Here is a 17,868-nt window from a genome sequence, read left to right on the forward strand (position 1 = left end):
TGTGTAGCAGCCACCCAATACGACCTACCCAAAATCGCCATCGATTTTCGTTACACGGATTACCCAGTATCGGCCATGTCATTCGCACAATCAAATCAGCCGGGGTAGATCCAGCGATCCCGGCTTACCCGGAATGGGTTCTACTGATACCCTGCGGTACCCCCTGTACGCCAAATGGCGGCTCGGTGGATTTACTTAAAACAACATAAATGGTGTTTTAGTCCAGGAGGCCCCGGGTCAATCTGCGGATCAATAAGGAGCGCTGTTACGGTCTCTCTTTATCAGGCCGGCCTGCCTCCCCCACAGTGGGATATCGGACAGTTTGCAACAAGCCTTCTGCTGTAGTGGACGCTTTACAAGCCATTGAACAAAATGGCTGCAAACATCTAGCTATCTGATTGCATACATTTTTCCTTTGTTGTATACTGGTAATAGTAAATTTTACCGGTATCTTGATAATCTGTATATTTGTACCAAAAAGAATGACTGCTTCAAGAGTTAAGGCCATAGCTGCTAATCGAACAGAATGGCAGCAAACATCTATTTGATCGGATGCATTTGGCGGTGTTATCTGATGGTTTCTATTTTGTCTTGATTATTCTGCATTCTACTGAGCAGAAGAACTAAAATAGCTTAAAGTGTTTAGGCCAGAAACTGCAAGCATCAAGGCCTGTCAATTGGTGAAGATGTCCTTGGTGGCGCTATGTTTCCATTTAGTCTCAGTCTAATGTCATCTCTGAAGACAATGGTAGTGTAATACATGTAGTTTCCATTCTGTCTCAATCATCTACATTGTACTGAAAAGAGCTACATGTACATTTACTTCAAGTTAAGGCCATAGCTGTCCATTGAATAAAATTGAAAAACATCTAGCCATTCCAATACATGCAGTTGTTCTTGGTGGCGTTATGTTTCCATTTTGTCTCAATCATCTGTATTGTACCTAACACAACTACATGATTTTGTACCATCACTTCAAGACTTCGGGTCATTGCTGGCAAATGACTACAATGGCCGCAAATATCTAGTAGCTATTTTATTTGATGCAGTTGGCCTTGGTGGTGTTATGGTTTCCAATTTGTTTTAATCATTTACATACTGAAAAGAGCTAAATGTGTGATTGCTTCAAGCGTTAAGGCCATAGCTGTCCATTGAATACAAGGGGTGCAAACATCTACTAGCTATTTTAATGGGTGTAGTTGTCCTTGGTGGTGTAATAGTTTCCATTCTGTTTCAATCATCGGTATTGTACTGAAATGAACTATATGACTTTGTATGATTGCTTCAAGAGTTGAGGACATAGTTGTCCATTGAACAAAATGGCAGCAGATATCTAGCTATTTGCTCTGATGCAGTTGTCCTTGGTGGTGTAATAGTTTCCATTCTGTCTTGATCATCTGTATTGTACTGAAAAGAATAACTAAGGCCACACTGATTTAATTTCTTGGTTAATGGATTTAAAAAAATAATAATTTTAGCAGGAGGACATCATTAAAACAGAAGGCTGGGGTGAAAACTTGCACCTGACCCTGTTTACTCCCTGAAACTGTGTGCACCAAAGTACAAACTTTCCTCTGAGATTCTGTTTTCATCTTGATTTTCCAATCTAGCATTTTTTTTAAATACCGTTAACCAAGAAATTAGATTGGTGTGGCCTAAATGTATGATTTCTTCAGGAAATTTAAATCCAGAACTGGTGATTGAATAAAATTGCTGCAAGCATTTAGCCAACCAGACTGATGTGTGAGTCCTTGGTTGCAGACTGGTTCATGTTTTGTCTTAAAGGCAGGCTAAACTTAACTTCGTAAAGCATACTGCAGTATGTTAAATATACCACTAAGACCAGTTCTGACTTGTTTTACACTAGTCCATTATAGATTAGTGGTATATCTAACATACTGCAGTATGCTTTACGAAATTAAGTTTAGCCTGCCTTTAATCAATATGGCAAACTATTGGATCTAAAGACCTGCATTCCTGTTAGAGTTCCAGCGACAGTTGTCGACTGAACAAGACGGCCACATACATCTGACCTGATGTGTTCAGCCTTGCTGACTGAAGAGTCTGAGTTTGTCTTGATCATCTGCACTGGTACTGGAGAGGGAAGAAGATGGGGCAATTACGGTTGATCTGATTGGCCCTTGCTAGTTGGTATTTGCAGTATGCATGAATTGCACATACATGTACATGCTCCTTGGGCCACAACAAGAAAAAAAACCTTAGTTTCTTGATTCTATGATACTTCAATGAAGGTTAGACATCTAGGTAATACGATTCGCCAAAACAGAGTTACTCAAGCTACTGGATAAAAGCTGTTGGAAACATTTCAGACAGCATCCGCTATCTTTTGTCAGTGACTGAGTTTGTCTTGATCATCTGCAGTTGTGCTGGACAGGGAAGAAGATGGGGCAATTACATTTGTGGCAAGAGCTACCAATTGAACAAAATGACTGCAAACATTCAGCCATTTGGTCAGATGCGTGTGTCCTTGGAGGCGAAATGGTTTGGCGTTCGTCTTGATCAAGAATCTAGCGGCACAAAACAGTGGAAGTGTGAAAATGCATTATAGCATGTGTTGAAGCAATAGCTGTTAAAGTAATCCTAACAATCTGATCTGATTGTGCCCTTGCTAATTGGCATTGGCAGTATGCACGAATCAGATGTAAATGCTTCTTAGGCCAAAAGAAGTCAAATTTATTAATTTTGTTCTCTGAGTGCTGCAGGAATTTAAGCATCCTGTGACCAAAAAGATACCATAGAAGCCACAGAGTCAACGTACCAGATTGGTTTTACATTTCACAATATGCTTTGACAGATGAGATGAAAATGAATTCGTCTAAAAATAAAAAAATTAAACCGTAACAGCTTGGAAGACAAGGAATTTCTGTTCACACCAAATCTGTTAAGTACAGAAACTGATCCATATATTCAGCCTGCCTATCTAATGTTTCCATCCTGCAAGCAGTTGGGATTGTGTAACCATCATCCACGCTTGCACAAATTATTCCCCATCATTTGAACTTGCACCTAATAACACAAACTGTGGGACAAATAGAAGTGCAAATGCCGCTAGAGTTGATGCTGAAGCGGCTGATTGAAGAAAATGGCAGCACACATTTAGCCAGCTGATGTCTCCTTCGCTACTGGCCGGGATTGTCTGCGTTTGTCTTCATCAGGCACACTTGTGTTGGATAGGAGGCATGTTGGTCGCGTAGCGCAACGGCAGTGTGTTTGGCCCAGAACCCAGAGGTCCCGGGTTCAAACTTGATCATGTCACCGATCTTGTGCCCTTGGGAAAGGCACTTTACATGACTTTCCTCACTTCACTCAGGTGAAAATGAGTACCTATCCTAGGTTAGGGACGTCCCTCAGATAGGATGTTAACTGCAGGTCCCGTGTTTGGGGAGAGCCATACCCCATAAAGAAACCACCATACCTTTCGAAAAAGAGTAGGGGCATGCCCCGGTGTGCGATGGTCCAAAACCTTACAGTCAGTTTACCCAAAACATTTTGGCAGATGGACATACGTGGTCACGTTAAAGGAAAAAGACAGGAGGGACGTTTTCAGTCACGCCACCAGACGAGCGGCAGACAGTCGGCACACAGATCACGACAAGAGCCAACGCACTGGCTGCTGGGCTGCCTGATTGAGCACAATGTCTGAAAACGCTTTACAAGCAGTTCTTCCTTAATGTGCATACATGGTAATCAGAACACTTAGTCTCAAATGCAACTTCGAGTTAGCGGTGGGGTCGTGTGGCGCAACGGCAGCATGTTGGGCTCAGAACCAAGTCGTCACGGGTTCGAATCCTGCTGTTGACTCCCCCGAACAATGCTTTGCTTTGATCTTGTGCCCTTGGGAAAGGCACTTTACATGACATGCCAGAATGGTCATCATCAAGTTAAAGTTAAAGTTACCTGGGCGTCTTGAAAAGATGCATAGGGGCGGCGCCCATCTCCATTTCTATAGCCCTTGGGCCACACACATTTGTGCAAGTCACTACAGCAGGGGGCTGGTCCGCTGGTAGTGATGTGTGTTTAACTTCCATACTCTTTCCCAAATGCTGAGTGCTAAGCAGAGAAAGCAGTATGTACCATTTTTAGAGTCTTTGGTATGACCCGGCCGGGGTTCGAACTCACGACCTACCGTGTGCAAGGTGAACACTCTACCAACTAGGCCATTGCTCTGGTATCATCAAGACCGTGGGTATTAAAGGCAAGACAGAAAGAGTTTGTGCTTGATATACAATCCTAGTACAGAATACCAAAGGTATAAAAACCTGCAAAGTGTCTAGACTGGTATCTAACATTTTGAAGACTCAATTGTTTTGTTAAATGCATCTTGTGAGTGCAAATGTGGCGTACACCATGGCTAAAGTGGGGCATATAAAAGTGACTCAGGGATGATTTTATGGTGATGTATGATGTCTTTCATACTGCAGGACAAGCAACGATAATTATTTCAATACGGTGGTGCTTTCCGTGGTCCTGAATGATCGTCTGCTGTTTACTCCCCTTCCATTGCCTTGCCAGTTGACCTCATGCTAGCTTTCGGCCAACATCTTATACTAAAGCAATAGACAGACACATCACTACCAACGGGCCAGCCCCCTGCTGTAGTGACTTACATAAATGTGTGGCCCAAGGCCTAGAGAAATGGAGAAACCCCTATGCATCATATCAAGAAGTCTGGGATACTTCAACTTATCCCAGTGGGGTGACACTAGCTTTAAGCCAACATTTTGTACTAAAGGAAAAACAGAAATCAACATTTCATTTCAGAACTGCTGTCCCCGGTGCTGAATCCTCGATTGCTGTTGACTCCCCTAGACAATGCTTTGCTTACTTGCGCCAAAAATAATTACTCAAGCAACTGGATAAGATTTTGAAACAGTCAGACGTTTCAGACAGTATCCCCTGTCTTTCGTCAGTGACTAACGATAGGGCTGAGAACACCAGCTTTATACCAAAACTCTGAATAGATATGTTAATGAGGTAAAGACAATTTAGGATGTCTTGAAGTAGTCTTCAAAAAGAAGATTAATGCTTTGCTTACTTGACTTGTCTTATTTACTGGGCCAGATGTAAGCCAGCATTTTATGCTTAAGGACAAGGAACCATTAACATCTTTTATTTCAGCGTTACTGTCCCTGGTGCTGACGCCTCGACAGACGTTTACTCTACCCAGCAATGTTTTGCCTATTCACTTCAAGCTAGCTTTTAGCCAATATTATGAGCCATCGACTTTTCATATCAGCATTCCTGTCCCTGGTGCTGAATGGTTGACAGATATTGACTTGACATGGTTTAGTTATTCAATATTTTACAGTAAAACAAACAAACAGCCTTGCAGGTAGTCATTGGCAACCTGAATTGCGCTGGAGGTTACAGTTAAATATATACATTGAATAGAGAGAGATTACAGTCAGATAGTCTAAAATCACAATTTCTATTGTATGGTTCGTTTCATCTGTTCGTTTACAGACTGAATTATTATCTTCAACCATAATTGCATATATCATTTGATACAGACGTTAGTAAAATATTGATAAACTACACACATAAAAGCACATTTCGTTCGTTCATTTTTATAAAGGACACATTAACACATTAATAACATGGTGCATAAAACTTGATAAACAGGAAGATCTTCAGGTGTTGAGATGACATTAAGTGCACAGTTCATTCAGAAGGTTGGTCATGTATGGGATGGGGCTTCTTTTGTACCTGTCCGTTCGGCTTTTGATTGTGTCGAGAAGCAAGAAGACTTCTCCCAGCACGTTTTGAATACTTGACTCCTGTTGACTTCTCCCTGCAACGCTTTGCCTATTCAACGAGTCAGAGTTACGGCAACAATTTAAACTAAAGAACAAGAACCCAGCAACATTTCATTTTTGTATTGCTGTCCTTGGTGCTGGAATTTTGACTGCTGTTGACTTCCTGTAGCAATGCTTTTTGTCTATCTACTGAGCCAGGTTTAAGCCTACATTTTATACTAAAGGACAAGCAGCTATCAGCATTTTGTGTTAGTATTGCTGTCCCTAAAGCCAATTTACTGAGCCAGACTTACGTATGGTTGTCCCTGGTGCTGAATCCTTGACTGTTGTTGACTCCGCCCTGAAACACTTTGCCTATTTATCGAGCCAGGGCTTCTTGTCTAACATTTTACATTAAAGGACAAGAAGCCATCAACATTTTGTTTTAGTATTGCCGTCTCTTGAGCTGAATCCTCGACTGCTGTTGACTTCCCCCCAGCAATGATGTGCCTATTTACCTGGCCAGAGTTATGCCAACATTTTACATTAAAGGACCAGAAGCAGTGCCGCTGTCCCGGTGCTGAATATTTGACCGCGGATGACTTCCCCGCCAGCAACAATGTGCCCATTTACTGAGCCAGCTAAAAGTCCACATCGATGAGTGTGCCGTGTCAGAACTGCCTAACTGGCCCGGGGGTCAACATCGATTTGCCAGATCAATTGGCATACAACATTTCACAATGCATTAATGCATGAGACGTCTCAGTTTATTCATTGCTTAGGAAGCGGCCGTTTTTCCCGTGCTGGGAAGGTTTTCGATGAGTGCAGGATTGAACGTCATAATCCCACTTGATCAAAGATAGTCCAGTATCCATTTAGTACAATCTAGTGACCTGTATCTGCAGATACAATTGGAATACGTATTATATGTACATGCTGTTGTGCTAAGAGAAAAATAGTGTGCAATATAGTCAGGTGGCAATACTAACCACAAAGTCAGATGAAAGTGACACCATTCCCAAAGACTTGGTTTCACCTGTTATTGCCTACATCTTCCATTACTTTTCCTTGAACAGCTCTGTGCATTTTTTTAATGTCTTGGCAGTGTTTGATACTTCCTTAAAATCCTCAAAAGTTTCAGTGCAGTGCAGATACAAAAGGATCAAACTGTTTGACACTAAATTGTTTGTTATGAGCTGAACTTTAAATCTTTAGATATAGTTGATTTTTACTGTACTATATTGTTGACGTTATCTTAAGTGTGTGGAAAGACAACCTATAATTTCACATTATGATTCAAATTCAAATGAAACAATAACATGCCACATTGTGTGATGACAGGCATTAGTAGAATTAAGATAAAAGTCACCACAAAATAGAATGAAAGTGACACAATTCCTAAATACTTGGCTTCACTTGTTTTTCCAAATAGCTCTGGGTATTTTTGGTAGCTTTTGGTGCTTCCTTAAAATCCCCCAAACTTGTCAGTTTCAACACAGTGTGGATGTAAAAATGTCAAACCGTATTCAAAAGAATCGGACTGTTTGATACACTGTGTGCACATGTTGGTGTGTGTTACGAAGCTGGTGTGTTACGCCTAATAGCGGTTGTACCAGCTGTACAGATACAGATGTTTAGCCCTCCCTTTCATATTATGATCAATTCAAATAAAACAATAACACGCTTGGTGCCACTTGTTTTTGCCTGCATTTTCCTGAATAGCTCTGTGCATTTTTTTTGCAGCTCAAAAGTTGTCAGTTTCAACACTGTGTTGATGCAAAAATGCCAGACCATCTTCAAAAGAATCAGACTGTTTGATACATCATGTGATGACAGGCGTCGGCAGAATCAAGATGAAAGTCACGTACCTCCTCTGCGGGGTCCGGGACCTCCCTGACCACACCTCGGGTCACGCCAGCAGCCTACCTTGGCACGCGTTGATCCCCGTTGCCACGGGCGTCTCTATGGCGACCGTTCTATCCGCCCTCGGATCTGCATGAGAAAGCGAGGATGTCAGTTAGCATGTCTGAGAGGTGAGGAGGGTTGAAGAGTAAGTTCCTGAAATCTGGTGGCAGAAACGTGCTCGGTGCTGCCAATGCAGACACAACACAATCAATACGCTCAGGGCGCAGATCAATGAACAAAAGGCCACCGCCAATGGTCAGGGCAGGACAGAAGTTACGGTACGCCAGTTGTTGAATGATCAGCACATTTAAGGATTCGTTCAAACAGAGTTTGCATGCGTGATAATATTTGAATAAGGCTTTTTTTTAAAAAAAAAAGCTGGTAGATCAATGAATAACAGCCACTGTCGATGGTCAGGGCAGGACAGAAGTTACGGTACGCCAGTTGTTGCATGATCAGCACATTTCAGGACTCGTTCGTACCGAGTTTGCATGCGTGATAATATTTGAATAAGGCTTTTTTTTAAAAAAAACTGGTAGATCAATGAATAACAGCCACTGTCGATGGTCAGGGCAGGACAGAAGTTATGGTACGCCAGTTGTTGCATGATCAGCTTACTAAGCCAGAGCTTCTGTATCTGTATCTAAATAGCCGGAATAACCGCCATTCGGCGTAACACACCAGCTTTGCAGGCACGCGGCGCGGCAGCAGTTGGTTATATTACACCGAACGGTCTGTTGCACCTAGTCCTTGCATGCATAATAATATCTGAATAAAGCTGGATTTTTTTTACAAAATGCTGGAGGATAAATGAATAACAGGCCGCTGCGGATGGTCAGACCGGGACAGAAGTTATGGTGCGCCAGTTGTCGAATGAGCAAATTTCGGGATTCGTTCACACAGAGTTTGCATGCGTAAAGATATCTGAACAGGGCTGATGTTCATCTCAAAATGTTCTTTGGTCAAGACCAACATGAAAACCTAAGTTAACAAAGTTTAGGATCTGAGGAATTGGAGGGAGACAACATGAAAATTAAGTGGGCCTCCTTATCAGGGAAACAGTCAACCTCAGACATACACTTTAGAGACTTGGATTTCATATAAAGTTTGACCTCCAATACACCTTGTCATACACAACAATCTATCAAGTACCAAGTGCTTTCAATGAGGACATGTTTCAGCTTCTATAAGGTAAGGTGTGGGCAACCTACTCTTCTCTTTTAGAAGATTAGAAGGGGCCTGAAACCAAAACATTGCATTGACTGGGCCCGGAGGAATGTCGCAAAGGTTGCAGACCAGCACAGCGTGCCCTGAAACCCGGCATCTCGGGTGAGATTGCCATCTATTGGCAGGGTGAGAATACACGCATGTATCTTTATCTGTTCCTTCCAATTATGTACATTGCTGTAAGGTTGGAATTGATTTCTCTGGACGGCAGCTTACATCAATAACAGCGTCACGGGAAGGTTGGGATCAATAAGGCAATACACGTAGTGGAAAAGTTCTGATGATATTGCGTGTAAGTCTGTGGACATGGGTGTACATATGTGTCCTAAGGTGAGTAGGCTTTCAGGACACGTGTTACATTTCTGCACCGTTTAACATTCAACTGATCGCTGTCCATCTGTGATGACAGTGAAGTCAACTTTTTATGACTAAATAACTTATATATACATTACTTATGATTGAGTTTTATACAAAAATTGGCTCCAAATTGGCAGTGTGCAGCTAAGAATTACATGTTCAGACAGTTTTTGATTTGAGCTTTGAAAGTTATTTGTATGCCCATGCGGGGAATGTTAGAACAAAAAGCAGAAAGCCATGTAATCAGTATCACACCCTGCACCCCACCTACGTGCATATGGCCCCGTCAGGATTCAAAACCTTCTCCTCAGCTTCGATACTTCTTATTAGCTCATGAGTTCTAGGTTCTCCTCTAGCTTGTTTCTATTGATAGCCAAACTAAGGAAGTCCCTCAATTACAACTGTTTCCCTCCTGTCCACAACCTACAAGCCTTCAACACCAACTTAGTTCAATGCCAAGAAGTGGTCAACTATGGCCTTGCATTGAACAAACCTGTTTAAAGTAAGTAGTTTGACCTAAAGAGTTAGTCCTTAGTGTCTAGACTTCGATTCTTCTTGTCCATCCCTGCATTCTACAGAAGTTACAGAAAGACATCAAATGGTTTTATTCCTAATTTCTCAAAGTGATGATGATTGTGTTTTTTTTTATGTTCCAAACTTAACATACTTTATTTCAGACTAGTTCTGTTAAACCGAAAACAACATTGGCCTGGCCTAACAGGACAGTATAAAGTCTTGTCCATCCTTCCTTTCTGCAGAAGTTACAGAAATAAATAAAACGTTTGCTACACGTAGTAATATCTCAAACTTACGCCATCATGTTTTTTATGTTCAAGGCTAATATTTTATTCCAGAGGAGTTCTGTTAAACCGAAAACAACATTGACCTGGCCTAACAAGACAGTATAAAGTCTTGTCCATCCTTGCTTTCTCCGAAACCTTCTGAGATAAGCTCAAGATGTTGTGGCCCTGAGCCGATAAACCCCAAGGTCATGTCCAAAATCAATTCTGATCCATACCGTGGGAGGGAAAGGTCGCGGGGGATATTAGCCTCCTCAGGGTCGATAGACATTCCGTCACCTACACTTCAGGACCGTACCATCCGGGAACTTGGGGAGGGGGAGAATAGTAGTGGGAGTAGTGACTGGCGTATTGAGCAAACATAGAACAAATCCGCATTGCAGTAATGACTGAATTGCGCCGAATTTTACAATCTTTACCTCATATAATAAAAACTTCTGAACAAATCATGCAGTACTTAAAATATATACAAGTCACAATCGTCATTATCGAAAAAGGAAAAGTGATCTCAAACCAGTTTAGCTCAAATGAACTCAATGAACAGATGAGCTAATCTTCCACTGGTTGTGACAGGAAGACAGACGCTATACATGACATGTATACAGTATTTACAGGTTCATTGTACCAAGGAAATTCCCCTAGCTCTTTTGGACAAGCAAAATGAACAGTGGACCACGGCTTAACGTCCCGTCCTAAGGATTGCGACTTTTTCGACATGTTTAAAAGTTGAAATGACGTGGGAGTTAGACTACCTTAGATGTCTCGTAGCTGATATTTTCAAGTTTAAGCAACATTATGACCAAATACACAATGAAAGTGACTATATATATTGGGATGATTTTTTATCTGATACTACAGTCAAACCTGCCCAAGGCGACCACCCGGCGGACCGAGCAAAAACGGTCGCGATGAACAGGTGGTCACCATGAAGAGGATTCCACTCACATGTTTCCAGGTCGAGGTTTTCAAATATTGTACGTAAATGGATGGAAAATTATGTGGATTTAGACAGCATGACCCCCACCAGGTACAATTCTCATTGACAGAAAGATCCTACAAAAATTACATTTTCCGTTATCGTTGTAATAATTGTATACCGCTACATCGTGTACAAATTTTTGTCATAATTTTGACTACCAAACAATGATTGCCTCGATGATCTCGCAGCGCCTTCCTGCATTCACATGTTACATTAAATAGTACACACACACACACGCACATTGTCGAAGTTTTGAGGCCTAAGACAATCCCCAGAAAGCACCTGCTGGCCCCAGCCTTTTTTGGGGCGCCGACCGCTGGATAAAAGGATAAAAAAGTTTTCGATCTGACAACGAAAGATGAAAACGGAATGGTTTGATTTCGTCGCGCCGCGCTGCCAAGCTCTGTACGCATCGAAAGGTAAGTCAGTGCAGCAGAACGCACAGCGTCCAATAAAGCTTTGTGAGATTCATGCAAATAAAAAGAAAAAAAAAATATCAATCAGTAACTTGAGTATTCGTTAATGTTCATACACAAAAGCATCGTGTTTTAGAAAGGTCAGCGGTCTGCAAAATCCGGGCCGCGCCAAAGTTATCCAAGATGGTGTCGGGACCAAGGAACAACATTTCTCGCCCGATGTTTTGCCTGCCACGAAGTCATTTTTTTGCGGAATTTAGTAAGACACAGACACATTTTGTTGAAAATACAAGAAATAGATAGTAATTTCTGTGAAATCTGACTTTTTGACGCCATGCACTACGTATTTGTTTTGAAAATTGAGTTTAAACCGAACTGAGTTTGCGATAAAATATAAGATTACGATAGGCACAGCAACATCACAAACATTTGTCTTTACAATGTTTATAGGGGGAACGCTTTATTAAAACACTTCATGGAGGAATCGATGCTATAACATTGCTATTCCATATATTTTTGCCCTTATTTTTGTCCTTCAAAGTCTTGAAAGCATGTCCTTGAAATCCGACAGCAAAATGATCCGATGTCACCACACGCTTGAAAATTAGGCGGCCGCCATGGGCAGGGATTGTGCTCTGTGCGGTCCCAATTCGTGGTGGTCGCGGTCGCGTTGAACAGGTGGTCACCTTGGGCAGGCAGCTTAATGCTTGTGTCTATGGGGAAAATTTTCGGGACCGAGAAAAAGGGGTCGCCATGGCCAGGTGGTCGCATTGAAAAGGTGGTCGCCTGTATAGGCAGGTTTGACTGTAATTATAATCAAACATTAGAATTTAGAAGACAGAAATAACCTTACAATGTCTACAAGTTATAACGACTACAAGATCGTCAGACATTCTGTCACCCACACCTCAGGACCGTACCATCCGGGAACTTGGGGAGGGGGGATAGCTTAGATGTGTTGTTTCTAACATCTCAAGTTTAACATGACAAAAACACAATTAGCTGTAAGTGTTAGTGGTTGTCCTGTATAATACAATCAATGGCTTCTGTCAGCTACATTGTCATGTATGCCTCAGGACTGTACCATCTAAGAACACAGGGAGGAAGGGTCAATCCAAATGTCTGTTTTCTGATATTCTCAAGTTTAACTCAATGGGTGTGACTTTTTTAGGTTCGTAGAAATATATTTTTGTAATCAATTGAATTACAGAAAATAGAAATACTCTTACAATATCTACACATTCTTTGGACTGTTTAAATCATCAGAAATTTTGTCCCCTTCACTCCCTTTTTCAGACTTCACTGTGGAATCAGCAACTCTCAGTGTAATGTCTTTCCTCAGGCTCCTATGCACACCAAACGGCTATGATTTCCTGCCACTTTTGTGAAAAGATACGGAAACAGACCCTTGGGCCGACCATAAACTACACCAGACGCATTTATAGGAAGGTATGATATGATATGATAGTTATCTTGAACTCCTGCAGGAAGAAAACATTTTTTAAATCAATAAAGGTTTCAAGGATCATACATGACTGTGGTACATACATCTTCATGATATGCAAAAACGTTTCATCCAAATCATTTTATGATCATGGTAATGTTAGCATTTGTCAAAAGGAAAAATTGAAGTTCCAAACATAAACTGGAGACTGTGGTTACTTTTGGATGGGTGAAATATCTTCCCGACATTTACAGACAAAAGGTGAAAAGTGATTTAGACAAGTGTAGCTGCTGGCAATCTGGTATCATCTTTGTTAAACTTATTACTTTCTATGAAGCACAGATGAGAAATTTTGTCTCTTACACTTTATAAGGTTTTAGATGTGTTATTTCTGGTTAGGGGCAGCAGTTTGTTAAAGGGCATGGATACAGCGGAGTGGATGATAGAAATAGGGAAATGGGGCTTCAGGCGTACAAAGACACTATTCAAGAATTCTCTTTGAAATACTTTCACATCAGACCCATCAAAGACTCTTTCTCCGGAACCACCTACACTGTGTGGGCTGCCTTTTAGGGGAAAGTCGATTTGGCACTTTCTCAGAAATCGGGGCTGACTGGTGAAAAATTGCTGATCCTTCCATTAAAGACCAACATCGGCAAAACAATCAGTTCAGGGCGGCAGGAGGCAAAGAGGAGACTCACGGAGCGGTTTCAGGACATGGTAGCTGACTCTTCTCACTAAGTATGACAGGCTGATGTAGGCTCAACCTCATGCTAATGACAAACCCTAGACTAGTCTGTTGGTTCTAGAAAGCCTTAAGTTTGCACTGAAACGTGGGGAACTGATAGAAATCAATTACATCTACGTAAAAGCTTTAGACTTGCAGCAAGGAACAGGCATATTGGTACACAAGTTAACAGTTCCAATGATTGTTAAGTCCCATTGTCATCCCATACTACTACACCATATTGTATAAGATAGATTGATTAGCCTAATAGAATGTTATTTTATAATGTGCCAGTGGATGCCAATTACTTTGTACCTTGTACAATTGTTGTGCAATAAAGTTATATATCATAAATGAGGTACATGGTGCTATAGTTTGTGTGTCTAAGTATATATATATATGTAGCATGCCATAAGGCCACGCCAATTGTATTTCTTGGTTAACGGATTTTTATTTTCCAAAAAAAAAATTTGAAAAAAAAATTCATGAAAACAGAAGGCTGAGACAGCCTTCTGTTTTCGTGATTTTTTTTTCTTAAATTTTTTTGGGGGGAAAATAAAAATCCGTTTACCAAGAAATTAAATCAGTGTGGCCTAAGTATGCATGATATTGGAACAGGTTGCTGTCTTTTGGAGGGGATATAAAGTCACCAGCTCTGTGTAGGGGAAGCAACACCTTGAAGCATTGCAGAAAATTCACCACACTTCTCGATAGTTTGCATGGCAAAAACTTAAAGACTAGCCCTCGGGCCAGTTTGGCAGCCATAGTTAAACATTGGCAAACTTCATAAAATCAAATCATAAAAAAGATTGGCAAGATGGAACGGGTGTCATTGTATGGTCGTCTTGCTGTTACTTTTATGTCTTCTTGGATAAGGACATAAAACCGAAAGGCCCCTGGGATAGTCTTTATAGAAATCAGGTTCTCTTGGGTATCCTATTACTTCTACGACTGTTAGAGCTCACCGAAGGTGCACTTGAAGAACTGGCAGGTTCACATCAATTGGCACCAAAATACTGTAAGGCCACACCAATTTTATTTCTTGGTTAATGGATTTAAAAAAAAATTTAGCACAAAAAAAATCATGAAAACAGAAGGCTGGGGTGAAAACTTGCACCTGACCCTGTTCACTCCCTGAAATTGTGTGCACCAAAGTACAAACTATCCTCTGAGATTCTGTTGATTTTCCAATATAGCATTTTTTCACAAATTCCATTAACCAAGAAATTAAAATGGTGTGGCCTAAAGGTATACTTACTTACTTTGGCCTACTGCCCATCCTTGGGTTAAATAAAGGCATAGCTATTATGGACATTTTAGATGAACAAGAAAGAAAACTAAATTAACTGATTCATTTGGAGAAGACAATCAGCTCTAAATCTAATATTTTCTATTGTGGAGCAATATATATATTTTCAATCATAAATTTATGAATTCATATTTCAGTTGATTTGATTTTCTTTCCATTATTATGCTATTATGCCATATATCATGAATAAATGGATGGATGTGCTTAGATTCAGATCTTTAACCTTCTCCCTGTTGGCTCAACCGTAACTAAGAGAATTATAGGCAGCCAAACATCTACTTCGGTACGTTAATGGTTAATAAAATCTTGTTACAAGATGATTTTGTCAGAAGAAAAATGATATCTGCCTTTCAATTTCCATTCTGCCCGCACCAACCACAAATCATAACAGTTTACTTACTTCTTTGACTTTGAGAAGTACAGTTATACACTTTGAAAACGACCTTAGCACAAACCATGAAAGTCTTCCTAATTTTGTCTGTCCTCCGAGGTTCTGAGGCCATTTCCCTCTCCCTCTCCCCCCCCCCCCATCCGCACTGCAAGTGGTCGGAATGGGCCTACATCTTGCTAATGACTGCGCCTGTAGATTTCATAGACCCCAAACTGTTAGCTGTTAGCCCATTACATTTATGGTCTCTATTTGTCAGCGGGGAAATGGGCCATTGGCAGAGTGGTGTTTGGCCATAGTGCTGATAATGGCGCTGTTGTTTCCACACCTGAATACTCCAGTGGAAGGCAACTTTGCACCGGATTTGCCATCAATCGTGCAGAATTAATGCAAGTTTGCAAAATGAATATGCTTCCAGACAATATTCAGGTTGATAATGGTACTGTTGTTTCCCCACCTGACTACTCCAGCAGCCATCAATTCAGGAAATGCAAGTCTGCAACATACTTCCAGACAACATGTTAGTTCAGGCTGTCAACTTATTCACATCATAATAGCCTGAAAATGGCTTTTAAGCATAACTATTAAAAAAGTACGACTTTTCAACAAAGTTTCCTGATCAACGATTCCACCACCCATCAAATTTATCAACTCTGAACCCAAAATTGTATCAGTAACCTTCCAAATAAGAAGGAGGGTTAAGGATTTTAAAGAGACTCCTAGTGAGCTATGGAAAGAACTGCAGGTTTAGATATTGTAATTAAGGCCCCTCTATAAATCTATGAAAATTTGTGATTATAAGTATGAGTAATTTTAGGCAATTTATCAAAAGTATTTATCAAGTCAATAAGCAGCAATAGTTCTAATTTTTTGTTTTTGCCAATACTTAGAATGCAGTGCTTTTGTTGATAACAGAATCTGATTGTGTTCGTATAAAAGATGTCCTTAACTTCCTCAGTGTTAAGTCACATTTCCCTTGAACAACTTGGTCTTTTAATAACTACCCTCTGGTTAGAAAAAAAAGAAGAATCAAAATCATAACCGTTATCACAGATGCTCATCTCACCATCCTTTCCACAAGGGTTTTCTAAATGTTCAGTAGCTAATATTGAAATACTTGCCCACATCTTGCTGATATCTTAAAGACTCAATGAAGAAAAACTATTAGACAGACAATGATCAAACTGTGTCATCCTTGCTTTGACTAATAACTACCTCCTTGTATATCATTTAACAAGTATATCACTAAATTTCTAAAAGATAATTTTTTGATAAAGTCGGTACACGTTTCCTGACGTAATGACAATCACAGTGACGCATAGTAAATCATTAGTCGTGCCCAGGTCAGGGAATGCTTTGTGATTACTTCATTAAGCAGATATATTAGTAGATTTCTAAAAGATTTATTTTGTATGAAGTCAGTATTTTCCTTAAGAATATCAACATTATAACAATCACAGTGAAAGAAAATAAGATTTGGCAAATCATTCCTTAAAAGAAAGAATCATAACCAGGCCTACATGTAGATTGGGTGAGGGATATGTGATCACATTTTCACGGCCTAATGAGAAAAATGGCCCTATCAGAATATGATATAAAAAATAAAGGGGTTGACTGTAATTCCTATCATTCAACCACTGGGGTGCAAATCGAAGAGCACCACGACAACATTTACTTGCTTGTAGGGGGTCTCAAAGCTGTAATTTCCATGTCAAGGAGGCGGGTGTCATGGTCCAGATGCTATTGACTGGTTTATCTAAGAGAACAGCTTGCTGGCCGAATTGAGAGTAGAAATTGTAAAATATGTTCAACATGACATTTAAATGTACTGACACATTCATACTATGAGAATTTTTGATACCAACTCTTTTTAAGCATTTTTTCTGGATACGGTATAGAAAATATCATAAGTTTCATATGTCTACCGTCCAGATCTTATTGTTTAGTCATCTTATAATGTCTACTACATACATGTGCATTACACATCCATTTGATCGGTAGCACAATACAAATCACCACTAAGCTGTAATGTGGCATTCTGTCAACATGAATTATGCCTTCATTCGGCCACTCATTGATGACACAATCTAGTAACCGAGTAATCTTGGCTGCTTGGCTAATGTGTACATGCAAGCGTGTAGTGTGCCAAGTCCGGTGGTTATAATAGTGATCTTGCTTCTGGATCTAGAGTTTGGACATTACCGGCTGTTATTAATCACCTGAGTTGCACCCTACTGGGAAGGGTGACTGTCCTTAGTAAGTCCACCGTTAATTGTCAAAAAGAACTAGCCTAAGGGGAATTTCCCTGATACCACGAACCTGTAGATTCTGTACACAGCGTCTGTCTTCTCTGTCACGACCAGCGGAAGATCACTACTTCAAAGTGCTAAAACAGGATCAAGCAAATTTTACCTCCCAATTGCACAAAACTGAAAACACAGCCGTATCGGCCCAGCACAAAGGCCTCCGAACAGTTTTCCCAATGCAATCCTTCGTTTGGCATCTAAGTTGTGCTGATGAATACTTCTGTTTATCCAGCCATTGAACCCCTGCTAGGTCG

General features: G+C 40.6%; 1 protein-coding gene across 3 annotated transcripts in view; it reads right to left on the reverse strand.

Annotated features, from left to right (window-relative positions):
* The window catches only part of LOC136440300 (leucine-rich repeat-containing protein 4B-like), a 282,914-nt gene that overhangs the window by 181,229 nt on the left and 83,817 nt on the right, over nt 1-17,868 (reverse strand). For all 3 annotated transcript variants that reach the window (XM_066436258.1, XM_066436256.1, XM_066436255.1), the window contains exon 4: nt 7,625-7,748. The gene's annotated coding sequence lies outside the window, so the exon portion shown is untranslated. The remainder of the gene's footprint in view (nt 1-7,624; nt 7,749-17,868) is intronic.

The sequence above is a fragment of the Branchiostoma lanceolatum genome, chromosome 8 (assembly GCF_035083965.1).
Source record: "Branchiostoma lanceolatum isolate klBraLanc5 chromosome 8, klBraLanc5.hap2, whole genome shotgun sequence".
Taxonomy (NCBI): Eukaryota; Metazoa; Chordata; class Leptocardii; order Amphioxiformes; family Branchiostomatidae; genus Branchiostoma; species Branchiostoma lanceolatum.